Below are 14,047 nucleotides of genomic sequence, written 5' to 3' on the forward strand. Positions count from 1 at the left end.
CCCAGGGTGGGAGCGGTAGTGTGCAGGTCACCCACTGCCAATTTGAAAGTCTTCATAGACTTTCTCTATGTGTTAGGGCATCTGTTTGCCACTGCTTGCTTTTCTTATTTTATTTTTTTAATTTATATATAACAACGGAATGTATGACAACTCTTATTACATATATAGAGCTCACGTTTGCATATCTCTGGTTGTATACACATAGTATACTCACACCAATTCGTGTCCTCATACGTGTACTTTGGATAACTAAACAACCTAAATAAATAAATAACCAGAGATCAGAAGTTTTCTAAAGTCTTGTTTTCACTGTTGTCTCCTTTTAAAACTTGACCTTAAAATAGAGTAAAACAAAAATCTCTTGAACCCATGACTTTAGACTTCTTATTTTCCTCTTGAAACTGAGAGCAGCTTTCACATGGCTCTATCTCAATAATATTTTAAATAGGTAAAGAAAGTAAAACTAGGGTGTGGATGTGTGGCTTTATCCATTATGTGGCTGGATGTTCATTCTGGAAAATACCAATAAGAAATCAGATCATTTAGTGATCATGTTCTATCTATCCACTAGGATACTGAAGGCTGATGACACAGGAAAAAATAAAGTAACAATTGTAGTAATGCAATTAGTGAAACAATGTGAATACATGGAGAAATCAGAAAATGTCAATTACTTGATGTTAAGAATGAATTTAATAGGAATTGAAATAGTTTCATTGGAAATTATGTGGAATTTTTGGTCAGGCTAAAGGGAAAGTCATTCAATAAAAAAGATTGGAGGTCTGGGATGATTGTGACTCAAACATCATAGCATTTGGCTATAATGGAAATGTGGGAAATGTGGTTGCATTGAGGGGTGATGCCAGATTTTGGAGTTCCTGGGGTTGGGTAGAGTTTTTACCTAATCCCATTTGCCATAAGGAACAGAGAAGGGAACTAGATGGATAAATAATAAAAGTGGTAATTTAAGCACTCAGAAAGGTGAATGTGGTGAAAGGCTGACCAGACAAAATAAAGGTCATTCCTAAAGTGGGTGTGGAGCTGAAGCATAGGTCTCATCAGTGGCAGAACAAATGGAGAGGAAGAAGCAAGAACAAAGATGGTTTAAGGGCAGAAGTCAGATTATATGATGACAGAAAGGACATAAATTGATGAAGAATCATGGTGACTTCCAGCTTCCTGGGTTTGACAAAAATGGGGTGTTTGTGGGATTTGATGGATCGTGGGATTTCCATTTTGCATGTGTGCAATTTGGTGTGATGTTTTGCAGGCAAGTCTGTGGGAGTGTATGTGTGTATGGACATGTATACATATACATATGTACATATATGTGTGTATGTATGTGTGTATATATGCATATATATATACATACACAAAACACCTCTTAGAAAAATGATTTTAAGTCATCTTTATAGAGATTATCTAGAATATAGTAATTCCTCTGTCTCTGATAGTATTCTAAGAGTTGTTACAATTTCCCACACTAAGAAGTTCTGCTATTTCCTATCCCAATTTAAAATAATTATGTAAAATATACTTCAAAATTCTTTGTACATAAATCTGCCGCTTGGATACATTCTATAGTTCTTCATTCTTAAATACACAAAACAAATAAATGCAAGATGTAACCCTCTTTTTTATTGTTTTACTTTAAAAAATACTTAGCTTTAGAGTAGCACATTAAGGTTTTCAAAATTGAATATATTACATAAACTTTAAATCATTTTAGTAAGCAAAAAAAAATTCAATGCTATAAGAAAAAACTGAGGATCCAGGTTGTCAATGATATTTTGCAGTCGAGGTGAGAAGTGATAACCCAAAATTAGGCACATTTCCTAATGCTTTGGTTAGTAACCCATTCTATGCCTTTTACAAACCAAAGTAAGAACACAATTTTGAATTCCTATATTAGTGCAGAGCAACAGGTAAAAAAGCTAATGATAAAAACATCAGAGGAAACAATTTCCTAAAGTACTTATTAGACTCAGTATTTCTGTTTGCTCCTGCTTCTTTTAGTTTTCCTAGAATTTGTTTTCAAGATTTTGTGATGGGGGAAAGATAGGAGATTTGATATCATTCTGTTCTGTTCTCCAGAATTTCAGTCCTTAATCTATTAATGATTGAGGTCATTGCCAAGATAAAATCTATGATCTTATGTTTTCTGGTTTATAAATATAAACCTTAACTACTACTTCATAGGTATTTGAGGATTGAATGAATATTTTATGTGGAAGTGCCTTGTAAATAGTAAAGAGCTATAAAACAACTTCATCATCATCATCTTCGCCATCATAATCATCATCATCAACTGGTTTTTCCAATGCTTTTGGACAAGAAATAGAACAAGCCCCATTGTTATTTCTTTATTAAAGATCTTGCCATTTTAAAGTAATCTAATGAATGATACTATAAGTTATTTGTATTATGGATTTCTTAAAATGATAGCCTTTTAAACAGTGGATTATTTATAATGATTACAAAATTGACTTTTAAAAAATCCCAGGTATCCATTGTACAGTTTTTAGCTTATATGATATTAAGTCATAGATTCCCTTTGCATAGATTACTCCCCAGGGAGTAGCATACACGTGGGGAGAATCTGCTTCAATAAGTTCTTAATTATAAAATGGTCTAACTTTAAAGGAAATGAAAATAGAGGTAATTTGCCCCCTGGGGTGTTAGAAGATGTTTTTGAAAGGCACAAAGGTTATCTTATACAATTTCGGAAATACAAATGAGATAAGGAACATTCAGTGGAGCATCTGCATATTTATACATATTTATAATCCTGGCTCAACATGTAATCCTGAAGAGCTATAAACACTTTAAAAGCATTTTTAAAGAGAAAGAAGTCACATAAAAGCCTATATATGTTGCTGGTGTGGGAAAGGGATATCGGTTAGAAAATCTTATGACTGTTTTTATTCATTATGGCAGAATAAATCATCTGAGGTTTATTAGAGGTAAGTACAAATTTAAATCATGTAAAGTCACAGTCCTTATCCTGTTCTCCCATTAAAAATAATTAAGATGCTTCTGGCCACACCTTTATGGTTCATACTATATGTTTTATAAAGCAGATTTATAAGACAGTGTATTTCAGACACTAATTGGGACAACAGATCCCAATATTGCTCCAACATCTGCCCTTTCTAAATGTCTTGCCATACAGTCATTTAGAATTATCTTGCAGTGCATATAGCCCTGGTAAGATGTTACATATCAGGGCTCTGGCTCCGAACTGAACATCCTGGGAAGATCTGATGGCTTGGACCTCCAGCTGTGAGAAGGAGGGTGATGAAGGGAACTGAGGAGGGAGTTTGTCCTTTGTATTTTTCTTGACTCATGGATTTATTCTACAATAGTATTCCTGGAGATCAAAACTTGGCAGAGCTGAAATACCCTGAGAGGCGGTTTAAATTTGATCATTTTTTCCATTTCTTAACAGAGTTCTCTTTCTTATAGTTTTCCATTGATAATCCTTTGTGTAGGCAATAGTTAAAAACTATCAACTGAATGTTTTTGTTTCTGAAAGCAATGACATGTAGGTTTTTTGTTTTTGAAATAATATTTTCACAGCATTGGTGTCATGAAATAAATTGATGCTGTATGTACTATTAAAATAATTTATAAAGGACAGTGAATATCCCATGATGTGGTAGGCATAGCCTATTCAATAATATTGAAATAAAATTTTCTCCCTCTTTGGAGATGGCAATTCTTTCCCCCAAGTATTCTTTGCTTAGAGTCTTTGGTCACAACTTCACATGAAGTCACCAAGTCTCAATTCTTTCTGTTTATCAAAAGGGTTAGTTCTGCTTCCTTCAAACTTCCACTGGTGATGGCATGTGTCAAGGTTAGATAAAGGAATCCAGGCTAATGAGTTAACTAGGAAATGCACCACTTTGATGCAGTAAATACTTGAACTCATAAAATTATTCACTGGGGATGGCAGTGACATTGATCTTTCAGGTACTTTCTGGTTGGAAGAAACATTTTACTGCACGTGCTCTTGTGGCTTTCCATGCTTACCATTCCAACTTTTACAAATTAACCCACCCATCTTTATATTCTGGCCTTCTCAGTTGGGACAGGGATAAGGTCATATTTCTTTTTTTGTTCCCAATGTTGTCTAGAGGAGACTTTTTAAATTCCTTTCTTTCTAAAATTCTTTTTCTTTCCTTTAGTGCAAACAAGAGATTTGACACCCTTTTATAAAAGAGGCTTTAAGTAATACTGATTTTCCACATTTGGGGTAAAAAGAAGAAATCCGAGTCTTGAGATTTCGGAGGAGTATGTATTTTGGAAAAAGCCCCCAAGTGATTCTGATATGATAGGACTCCCATTGAGAATTAAATGAATAAAGTTATTAGCTAGTAATTTTCTCTACCAAGTAAACCACTTGTAATGGTAAGAAAACCTGGGGGGGGGAGGGGACAGGCCAGATCTGAGAAAACTCAGAAATGGTGAGTAACTTGGATTCCTGACTTTTGGTTTGGGGCTTTACTCACACCATCTTTTGTTTTCTGCTTTTTGTGTATTACTTATTTTTGCCTAAGGGAAATAGAAAGCACCTACCAGCCTATGAGTCCTCCACCGGACACTGTGTTTCTGGATACTATGCAAGATATGTTCCTGGACATTGGGTTTGCCTGTTTCTGTTTCCTATAATTTTGTAGTTATGCTAAAAGTGGACAGAGCAATTAAATCTCTTAATGTCTGAGTGAAGCAAAACTTACACATATAAAAATTTCCAATAAAGATGACTATTTTGGTTAAAAATCCTTTTGCAGATGGTCTCAGTAGCCCAAGTTGTAGCTCAACTACCATCTGTGACAAATCCAAGTTAAAAATCTCTGTTTATACGCTTTCCCTCTTTTACTGGCAGACTGATAGGTACCGACCTTTGTAGGTACAAAATTTTCTGATGTCACTTAACAAAAGCCTAAGGACTGTGTTGAAGCAGGTATTCCAGGACGCAGTAGAACTGTGATTGTGATTCATCCAACAAAAGCCAGCAGGATGGGTTGGGATGGGATGGAAGCATGGAGAACTGAGTCCCCCAGGGGACAAAAGGAAGAGTCCTGAGCTTTGAGTACTGTATCATGCTTGATGGGGATTCTAAAAGATTCCTGACATTGGGTAAAATGCTGTCCTTGTTTATCTCATCAGAATTGAACATATCTTAATGCTATCTTCTTGCCTAAATGCCCAATACAGTATATAAAATTTGGTGTATTTTTTTTTTTTGGTACTGAGAATTGAAAATGTGGTAAGCTACATCCCCAGCCATTTTTTTTTTATGGCTTACAATCCTCCTGCCTCAGTTTCCTGAGTTACTGGGATTCCAGGCATGTGCCACCATGCCCAGCAGTGCACTTTGATTTCTACTTTAACACTCTGACATCTATCGACATCTGTGTTCTCCATATCTTCTCAAACATTTCTCTGTAATACATTGGGTGTTGTATTCTGTTTCATTCAGTTGATAAATAGCCTCTAAATGACCTAGCAATGCATTTAGCTTTATGTTATTATAATTCCCTACACTGTATGTTAATGGAAGCCAGATTAAAAAAATATTACTACCATGTGATAAGGGAAAAATTGATTTTTTCCAAAGGCATAATTTGTAGGGTGATCACAATGGGGACTGATTTATATGTTATATATGAATATTTATCCTGAAGAATTGCCTGCCTGCTCTGACTCGGCAGAGGACTGAAACAATAGAAAATGAGACCAATAAATAGTAATGGCAGCAATTAGTACAGTCATTAAAAGCCGTTATAATAGCACCCCTATCTACAGTTCTGCTTTTCATGGTTACAGTTATCCAAGGTCAACCATGATCTGAAAACAATAAATAGAAAATCTCAGAAATAAATAATTCAGATATTTTAAATCTCACGACACTGTATAGCACAATAAAATATGACACTGTTCCACTTCATTTTGCCCAGAACATGAATGATAGCTTTGTCCAGTGTATATACTACCTGCCTGTTAGTCATTTAGATGCCATCTCAGTTATCAGATCTGTCATAGTTTCAGTATATTTCTATAATTGTTTTATTTTACTACTAGTTGTTAAGCTCTTACTGTGCTTCATTTATAAATTAAACTTTATTACAGGTATTTATTGGGAAAATAATATATATATACATATATATATATACACACACACACACACACATATATATATATGTATATATATATTATATATAGGGTTTGGTATTATGTATGGTTTCACACATCCACTAATGGTCTGGGAATATATCTCCCATGCATAAGGGGGCATGACTCTATTGATAATAATAAGCTAAATTTTCCCTTCATCATCAAGTTATATCACATCTATATGTTGTAGTGATTAATTTATTAATTGATTCCCATTAAACACATTTTCTGTCAATGCTTTAATCTTAATGAGATAATATGTGTGTAAGACTTGACAACATTCTGGTTGAGAGCAGTTAATGTCTTCAATGACCATTAAGTGTGGTCCATAGACCAGGGGTTTTGGTTTTGACTGGGGGCATATTAAAAATACAGACTGTCAACACTCATCTAAGATCAATTGAAGCAGAATTTGTTTTCTAACAAGCTCCCCTGGGCAGTTTTAAAATATGAAAAGCACTGTTCAGTGATGTTCAGGTGATCACAGTTGTGACTATTCTAAGAACTGACGGACTTTTTTAATTTCCCTGACATTAAGATAAAAAACTTCCCAGGATTCTGGGAAGCAGTTTCTGCTATTTGCCTTTTAGGCACTTTCTTTTGTTCATAAGAACAGTAGGATAATTGGAGAGTTAGGAGGGGGAAAAAAAAACCCTCTTCAAAACTCTGGTGACTAACTGACAAGGCAGAAGAAAGAGAAGCCAGCATATTCTAGAAACATCTTGTATTACTGTACTTAATACTTAGTCTATGGAGCTCTTTACAGATGAATCCATTGTCAGCTACCCATGGTGATTCTGGAAATGCAACACTTGAAAAGCTGCCCCATCTCATTGAGGCAGATGAGCTAACGGAATTTAGCAGTCATGATGGATATTCAAGGCCTTCCTGTCCTGAAGCTGTTCTGAGGCTTGCCAATTCAAAGCGTGGCCCCTGACCACCAGCACCCATGTGACCCGTGTGCTTGGTAAGCCTGAAGACACTTGGGTCCTTCTTTGTTCCTAACTAATCAGAATCTGTAACATAAAAACTAGAGTGTGATTCAAATCTCAGTAAAGTCTTGAAGTTCTCTTACAGAGAAAGGCAAGAATTTTTACAATGTACGGCACAGGATGTCTTCTCTATCTCTGTGTGTGAGAACTCAAACTCCATTTAAGAAACAAAAACAAAAGTAAATAAAATCCTCACAAGTACTTGATATTTGATTTTCCCAGTTATAAAAGAAAGGTACAGCAATTATTTTGCTTCAGTAAAACTTGTCTCTTTGCAGCTCTTTATTTTGTTCTGACCCCCCTTTCCTGGTCTCTGTTTAGTTGAAACCTTCAACAGGAGGTTTATATGTATGAGTTGCCACCTTCACAGAAGGAAGGCTGCAGTGGTGGGACTCACAAATCCAGATCCAACAGATGACTCGAGATGAGCATGCAGAGTTCATTCTCTGCAGAGTCATTTAAAAGAGCAAGTCCACTTCTTTTCAGAAAATGAAAAAAATTACACTTTTCTATGTTAAAAATCAAAATGCACAAAAAGTATGAAGAGAAGTCACGGAATTGAAAAAAAATATTATAAAACATGTATCTGATAAAGGATGTGTTCGCAAAATACACAAATAAGTCCTAAGTTGAAAAAAAGGGCAAAATATCTAAACAGACACTTCATAAAAGAAGATATATGAATTATAAAGAAGCATATTAAGAGATGATCAACATCATACAGGATTTCGAATTAAAGCAATGAGATGCCACTCCATACCAGTCAGGACGACTATAATCTGAAAAACTGACAATCTTAAATGCTGGAGAGCACGCAGAGCAAGAGAAATACTTGTTGGTGGCTAGTGGGAGTGAAAAGTGACACACCCACCTTGGAAGGCATTTTGACAGTCCTTACAAAACTAAGCTGAGTCTCACCAGCAATTTTGCTCCTATGTATTTACCAGATGAATTAAAATCTTGTGTCTGCATGGAAACCTGCATGGAGATGTTTACGATTTTATTCATAATCACCCCAAACTGGAACCAACCAAGATGTCCTTCAATAGGTGACTGGACAAACCAACTGAGGTATAGCTATGCAGTGCAATACTAGGAATACTGTTTGGCAATAAAAAAAAAAAAAGAGCTAGTACCCCATGGAAAAACTTGGAGGAAACTTAAGTGTGTATTGCTAAGTGAAAGACGCCAATATGTTTCCAACTACACATACTTTGAAAAAAGCAAAAGTATAGAGACAATACAATAATAATAATAATAGTTGTCATGGGTTTGTGCTAGGAGAGGAGAATTAATAAGTAAAGCACAGGAAATTCTTGAGGTTATGAAACTATACTGAATAATACTGTAATGACAGACATATGTCACGAAATATTCACCAAAACTATAGGAAATGTAAACTGTGGTCTATATGCAAAATATTGATATTAGAGATTATATGTGGGGGACTAGTGGGTATATAACTATGTAATATGTGCTCAATCATTTTTTAAAATATAAAATTGTATTAAAAGTGTTTATTAGCTCTTCAAAATACGAATTGCACCGATGTGCTTCTTTAACTAGAGGGAGTAGGTTTATCTGAGACTCTCTAGCAAAGACAAAGATACTTTAAAGACAAGTCAGCAAGCGTCTGTTTACCTTAGACCATAGATAAATACAAAATCAAGTTTCTATCTTCAAAATGAATATTATGATTATATAGCTACACATATACCTAAATAACCTGAATATAAAACAGAAAGATAACATCTGAAAGAATCTGCAAGAGGAAAATGATAACTTCAATTGTGGGCAACTGGGGTTAGATGCTGTGAGGCTTTTGAGCCAGGTCTTGGAAAGCCAGTAAGTAGACTATAAGTAGGGAAAAGGTAAATTTAAAGTTGGTGGCTAAAGAGTGAAAGAGGAAAATCCAATTACAAGAGTGAATTTCCAGATGAGGTATCTGAACTTATTTTGAGGAACTCATTAATGGAGTTAAACACAAGTAAATTGTAGGAGGATGCATCTAGAATTATTACACAACTGCCAACTTTATCCAGTAGCTTATCATATGTCAAGCTGACTCAGATGAAATTGCCTTCTTTTTGTGCAAAATTTGTAGACATTTGCAATCATATGATTCAATCTTGTAGTATTCACTATGTTCTAATATGTAGTTCCTATACTGCAGGGTTTTCAAGAACATTTGAAAAGATAAAAGGTATAGGGACACTTATGATGAGTATAAAAATAAAGCCACTAATTGTACATTTGGAGTCAGACAATTCAAAGGTTGGACCATTAAAGTGTGTGTGTGTGTGTGTGTGTGTGTGTGTGTGTATGTGTGTGTGAGAGAGAGAGAGAGAGAGAGAGAGAGAGAGAGAGAGAGAGAGAGAGAGAGAACACAGTGCTATCTCTCACTTTCCTGTTTGATAGAAGCTTTAATGACCATTCCTAAGTTCCCAGCACTTGATCGGGAGTTTGAAAATAAGGAAAGCATGTCTATTTTTGGTGGGTGTCAAAGAAAGAATAAATCTCTTAAAGTACATTTTAAAAAAAAGAGAGACAATCCAGGACTGCAAAGAAAAGGAGGAGAATATATTCTAAAATATAGTTATTAGAATCCAATTTCAATGCCTTTGATCTTAAAAATCAAATCCTGGTAACATAAATTGACATAATGTCCTCTTATGAGGTATCTGGGTAAATTATTGCTCCACATTAGAAAAATGTCCACATAAGATCAGAATGTTAGTAGCATGCTTACATTTCTTTTCCTAATCCAGTGATAATTTATTTAACTGGCTCATAACATCTTATGATTGTCTGGGTGGCCAAAAGATAAGCAGTAGTATTATTTGTCACTTTTTCATGTTTACACTCATATTCACTTTTTTTTTAAGGTGCCCTTACCCATATGTGCAGAAAATAATATATAAACAAACTACACATATTTACAAACTAGATATTTACATATGCATGGGCGTGTATATGTGAAAGAGAAACACACACATACACACACAGAGGGAGAGAGAAAGAGAGAGAGAAAATAACACCAATGATGTCAATAAGAACTCAGATTTTAGGCACTCATTTTCTGTTTATCTGTGAGAGCTGCAATTGTTTTTAACATAGATAATGCTACAAAGGCCAAATATATTGCAAACTTCTTCAGAGAGAATACATTACTATATCATTTATGTCTAGTAAGCTTGCTATTCAGTCTCCATTGCTTCAGCATTGAATCCTGAAATGAAAAGAAATTATAGAATTCAAGAGACAATTTGGATTCCTATTTCGTCTCTAGAGACTAGACAATTTCAGCGGTCAGAGAAAGATGTCTGGTTTTAGTCCATCTTTACATGTATGGTCTTATTAAAAAAAGTAGACATATAGAATTTAAAGGAAAGTATTCTTGTCTGTATGCAGCACCAGAAATTATTTCAGGGGTAAAATGATCATTCCAAATGTCACTTCAGAAGCTCTGTCTTATATTTTTCACCCTGTATTGAACTTCACAAAGGCCTGTTGTCAGTGTGGGACTGAAGCAGAGGTTTATTCACCGACACATACAGAATTAGTTCCAGCTCCCTCAGAGACTGAAGGGCCTGTTCTGCTGATACTGCACACTTTCTCTAAAGAGATTACTAGCATAATCCTAAATATTACAGGACCCAAGCTATCTTAGTTTTGAGCTCATCAGATCCAGCATGCTGCACATAATCCCTAACAGCTTTATTCGGTGTCGATGTAAGCTTATGACGTTGTTGAACATGATGACCACACCTTCTCACTGCCAGGGACATCACTCTGTGTAATTGACACAGAATTTGTAGTAAGAATAAGTATGATGATTTTCAAATTCTATTTGAACAAATGTCCTCCTTTTAAACCATTTCTTTTTTCTAACCATTCCTAACCATTGTTTAACAGTCTTAATATAATTATTATTTAAATGAAGGTGTTTATGGTCAACTCATTAATGTTTCCTATACTTTTTTTTTTTTTTTTTTTTTTTTTTACTAAAGGCATTTTGATGCTACCAGGTGGATTGAACTGGTACAAATGAGTTGTTTTTGTGTTTTTTCTTCTCACTTGTTTAGAGGTTTGAATTACTTATAAAATGACAGAGTTTTTTTTTTTTTAAATATTAGAGGAAAAGATAGTGGTGAAAACTGGAAATTGCTAAGCGTAACACCATATAGTCTGTGGTAACTTTTAAAAAGTTGCAACTTTAAATTAGGATAACCCTTTAATTTCACTGATATTTTAGAGAAAATAGAAAATATGTAGTGCTCTTTGCAAAGTGTAAAAGAGCATGCATTCTCATAGTTCATTTAAAAAATGATTTTTGTATGTCTATATGTGCACATAAATCCCTAAAATCAAACACTGTTTTATGTAACTTTATAATACAACGTAACTACATGCTTGCTTTTTTAAAAATCCCAATTCAGGGAGAAAGAAACGTTTTTGTTCACCTGTGAGCCTCTGTTAATTGTGATTCAAACCCAAAGAGGATTAAATACATAGATGTTAATACATTCGGTGTTATTAATTTCTAAACAACAATAGCAACAATATCCAGAGTAAATCTGTCCAGTAGTAAGGATAAATCATTGTTTAAAGACGCCATTGATGTCAGAACTGCAATCTGTCAGCCATGGCTTATTTCAGCAATAAAATCTTTACGTACATACCTATATTTTGAAATACGTAATTACATAGAAAATTTTTTTTTTCTAAAAATATAAGCACCGGGAAGCTGTAAGCTGGAAAGATGTAATTCTGAGTTTATAGATTTAAAGGACTTTGTGCTTAATTAGTAACTTTTGGGGAACAAATGTAAGGTTTATATCATTCAAAAAATTGTATCATTTTATACTTTAATATTTCTAATTGTTGTTTATAACTATCCAGTGTTAGCAAAAAATCAAAATAAATTATTTTACCCTGAAATATTTTTTAAAAACAAATGCTCAAACCTACCCATGTTATGAGATAATGGGTACTTAGTTGTAAAAAACTTAGGAGAGAATACTATAATTCGTCTCTTTGTCAATAATCTTAGCACCAGTTTTTTTAAAAAATGGATTTCTTACATATAAGAAGATACACACACACACACACACACACACACACACATATATACACTAATAAACTGCTATGTAAACTAAACTATTTTTTTAAAGTAGAAAAGTCAAATAATAACTATTACATTGCTAATGACTAAAATCAAAGCTATAAAATCATGATAAGGATATCCATAGTGTTAATCAAATGTTAGTATGACTGACAACTATTTGAATTTAATCTCTAAGGTATGCATGTGATAATTCAACTCAGGATATGACAATATTTATATATAAATACCTTCTCCAGTGTAGAATCAAGCCTGAATAACCGGCTTACTGTATGCATTCCCAATCAGAAACAATTGATTTGTCCCCACACCTGGCTATCAATTTATTTTGCTTAGAGCTTATGCTGTGCCTCTTTTCTCACGTCAGAAGAGAGACAGAAAAAAAAAAAAAAACATGCAAAACTCACCAGTGGCGTCAGCTTTAGTTTTGAGCTGGTTCTCACACATGTTGACGCTGCAATTAAAAGTCTAACTAAAAAATATTACACTTTTCACTTGAGATCTGATGACTGCCCCTATGTTATTCCACAACCAGATCCCAACAGACTGCATTAATGAGATTAAATGAAAGAGGAGTTAAAGGCATCACTGTTCCATTTCATTAAGTAAGGGCGAAAGGCTGCTTGGGCGAGGAAGGCAGAAGGGACAATATTGGTTTTCCTTTGTGATACTACTTATTTGCTAAAGAATGCAACTTTTGCTAAATTGCATTCAGCAGTTTAAAAACATCACATACCATCACAGAGTTGGATAGATACATATTATTTCTGCATTCAAACCTCCCTTTGTTTTCATCCTATTGAAAACAGATCCTATATGTATATGCCAAGTAACAAGAGTCAATTCTTGAGCTGGGATTGTGGCTCAGTGGTAGAGCGCTTGCCTAACATGTGTGAGGCACTGCGTTTGATCCTTAGCACCACATACAAATAAAAAAAAATAGAAATAAATGTATTAAGAGAAAAAAGAGTCAATTCTTGTGATTATAAATGTTTAACATGGATTTCCTTCAGAATTATTTCTCCCCAGTTATTTTTGACTCTCTTATTGAGGTTTAGTTTGGAAGACTTGCATTTTCCAGATCTTACAAATGCTGGATCACAACAGTCTATGCAATACTTAATAGAGCACATAAACATTTTACAGTTGAAAAAAAATGTGTGCTTTACAGCAGCAGAGGCAACAAAGCCTGGGAACCAATAGGGGACTTAACACCAGATTGGACCTGGCAACCCCCCCTGAGGTCTAAAGATTGCATTCCTCCAGCATGCCTCAGTACTCTCACTTGTAAAATAAGAACCGGTAAAGACACACAAAGAAAGTTCTGATCCCAAACCTTGTCACTAGGAAGGATAAATATATAGATATGTAAAAATTGCTTTGACTTCCATAGCAAAAAAACATGCTTTTTATGCGAGAGCAAAATGCTTACATAAGTATCAGCTTTATTTAACTTCTGCTTAGAGTTGCTACATTGCTTCAGTGATGAATCCCAAACTTTTCTGTGTACCTTTACCTCCCCCTACCACTTGTGAGAGCTTTTGTTTTGTTCCCATCAATCACTTATTTACAAATAATTTCTTGATCTTCTCCTTTTCTTCTCTTGAAAGTTCTGCTCTTATCTGGTCAATATTATAGTAGAGCTGCATTTTGATGGCAAGAAAGGTAAGGAGTGGCCAGGTGGGTGTGAAGGCTGGATAGTCCATTCAATATGATTGTCAGTGTAGCAGAGCCGACTGAGCCAGTGGTC

This window comes from Urocitellus parryii, chromosome 4 (assembly GCF_045843805.1).
Source record: "Urocitellus parryii isolate mUroPar1 chromosome 4, mUroPar1.hap1, whole genome shotgun sequence".
NCBI lineage: Eukaryota > Metazoa > Chordata > Mammalia > Rodentia > Sciuridae > Urocitellus > Urocitellus parryii.